General features: G+C 43.4%; 1 pseudogene; it reads right to left on the bottom strand.

Annotated features, from left to right (window-relative positions):
• Window positions 1-222: 222 nt before the first annotated feature.
• On the bottom strand, window positions 223-1,554 carry LOC109392685 (elongation factor 1-alpha 1 pseudogene; annotated as a pseudogene).
• Window positions 1,555-2,997: the final 1,443 nt, after the last annotated feature.

Raw genomic sequence — 2,997 nt, 5'->3', positions numbered from 1 at the left:
CTGTTCCCCTCCCCCAATTTCCCAATAAAATCTTAAAAAAAAAAATTCTGTGACAGAGTTTTGGTCAAGTTGTTCCCACTGAAAGGTACTGATTTTAAAAACCAATGACTTGAAAACTGCCACACACACACACACACACACACACACACACACACACACACACACACACACACACAAATGGTCCACAAAACATTCTTTCATTCTGAAGGTTTTATGATGCACTGTTATCATTGACCAGTCTTTTACTACTAAACTTAAATGGCCAATTGAGACAAACAGTTCTGAGACCATTCTTCCACTACTGATTAAGACTGGGATAGCAGGTAATGTTCATTTAGCCTTCGGAGCTGTCTGGGCAGACTTGGTGACCTTGCCAGCTCCAGCTGCCTTCTCGTCCACTGCTTTGATGACACCCACAGTGACTGTCCGTCTCATGTCACAAACAGCAAAACGGCCCAGAAGAGGGTAGCTAGGGAAGCTCTCAACACACATGGGCTTGCCAGGAACTATGTCAACAATGGAAGCATCACCGGACTTGAAAAACTTCAGGCTATCTTTCAGCTTTATACCAGAATAACAATCAATCTTTTCCTTGAGCTTAGCCAATTTGCAAGCGATGTGAGCTGAGTGACAATCCAGTGTGTATCCGACACTAATTTGGCCTGGATGGTTCAGGATAATCACCTGAGCTGTGAAGCCAGCTGCTTCCATTGGTGGGTCATTTTTGCTGTCAGCAGTCACACTGCCATGATGAACATCTTTGACAGACACATTCTTGACATTGAAGCCCACATCGTCCCCAGGAAGAGCTGCATGCAAAGCTTCATGGTGCATTTCAACAGACTTTACTTCAGTTATAATGTTGACTAGAGCAAAGGCGACCCCCATGTTGGGTCTGAAAACACCAGTCTCCACTCGGTTCACAGGGACAGCACCAATACCATCCTGGAGGGGCAAATGCAAAGGCTTTTCAGGTGGATGCAATCCAGATTGCAATCCAGAGCTTCAAGCAGCATGGTTTCCCTGGCATTGTCATCTTTATGGGTGACTTTACACCCCTTGAACCAAAGCATGTTAGCACTTGCTGCAACACACTGCCACATCCACAAATTGGCACTGACGCTACTGTGTCTGGGTTGTAGCCAATTTTCTTAATGTAGGAGCTGACTTCCTTAACAGTTTCCTCATATCTCTTCTGGCTGTAAGGCGGCTCAGTGGATCCATTTTGTTAACACTGACAATTAGTTGTTTCACACCCAATGTTTAAGTCAGAAGGGCATGCTCACAGGTCTGCCCATTCTTGGAGATACCTGCCTGCTTCAAATTCACAAACAGCAGCAGCAACCAGGACAGCACAGCTTGAGATGTGCCTGTAATCGTGTTTTTGATAAAGTCTCTGTGTCCTGGGGCATCAATGATGTTCACATAGTACTTGCTGGTCTCAAATTTCCACAGGAAGATATTAGTGGTGAGCCCATGCTCATGTCCAGCTTTCAGTTTATCCAAGACCCAGGCATACTTGAAGGAGCCCTTTCCCATCTCAGCAGCCTCCTCTCAAATTTTTTATGGTTCTTTTGTTGATTCCACATTTGTAGATCAGATGACCAGTAGTGGTAGACTTGCCAGGATCTACATATCCAATGACGATGATGTTGATATGTTATTGCCTTTCCCATTTTGGCTTAGATTTAGTGGTGGTTTTCATGACACCTGTGTTCTGGTGGCCCACCTGTTGCAAAAAAAGCCAAAATTGTTACATATCTTTTAAAATCGGGCCCAATCATTAAGAGCTTCCAGCCCCATAATTTTCATATCAATTAATCAATTAACCAAACAATCAAGTTACCCACTTAGTGATTCCTACTGCAGTGAAGAAGACCTAAAATCCTGGCCATCCCTTTTATTAATATGAAGTTACGTTCTATTAGGGCAAGTTATAAGTGCCCTGAAGAGAATAAATACTGTAGAGAAAGGAGGAAGAAAGAAATGAGTCATTATCAGCCCTGCTCCAATACAATTTTATCTCAACCAACCAAACTCAAACTGCAGGCCCTAAGGCGCTTATATGTCAACAAACGATTAACATTTCAGGCTCTAACCCTGTAGTCATTCAGACAGCACGTATGATTAGAATTTTTGAAGACTTAGAGACAATTTGAAGCCAATGCATGGTCTTCTCATAAATCCATGAATGCCAGATTATAGCAACTAGAAAAACTACTTAGGAGTCAATTGCATGGGCCAGCTTCAAGATGACACATTACAGTAGTGGTTGTGAGAATAAAGAAAGATGTTAGACATGGAGAGGCGTTTAGTAACCAGGCCTGTTCAGAATGAGTATATGGAATAAAAGAGACATAAAAGGGGAATGATGGACAAATCTTACATTTTTTGGTTGATGACTTGCAGGGATTCTGGGAAAACGAGGGCTGGGGCAGATAGAAGTGAGACCTCCATGGAGATGCAGACCTGAGAGATGGCTGAGGCAGAAGCAGCATGACAAGGACCAACAGCCCTATCTGTCAATAGTTTAGAAAAAGTAGTCTGGAGGGTAACCCTGTTGACCTTCATATCTCATCTCTAGTCACTGTAAATGCTCCATGTTGCTACTGTAAGAGAAATTGACTGTCCAAGGCCACCACGGGTGAACATTTGCAGGATTCACCATGATTTCTTAAGCATGGGCAGGAGATACTTCTAAGAGATCTGGGATCCACTCCAGTTTCTTTGAGATGAAGTCTCAGAGTCTATCCAAAGGGGAGTGTCCTATGTGTGAAAAGGTAGAATTTCGTGAGCATTTTCTAAGAGCAAGCAGAGTGTGGGCTGGAGCTACGGGGAGAACTCCAGTGCACTCCAGTCAACCTCACAACCATCCTAGAAGTTGATTTTATAGGAGGAACAACTTCAAAGTGGTTTGTGAGGTTAGACAATGTGAAGAGGAGTGAAGAAATCCAAAGCCATAACTATGGGTGGACCATACACAGTGTCTGGCTAGGG

This window comes from Hipposideros armiger, unplaced genomic scaffold (assembly GCF_001890085.2).
Source record: "Hipposideros armiger isolate ML-2016 unplaced genomic scaffold, ASM189008v1 scaffold_344, whole genome shotgun sequence".
Classification (NCBI taxonomy): domain Eukaryota; kingdom Metazoa; phylum Chordata; class Mammalia; order Chiroptera; family Hipposideridae; genus Hipposideros; species Hipposideros armiger.
Note: the sequence above shows the minus strand (reverse complement) of the source record. Positions and strands in the feature narration are given on the sequence as shown.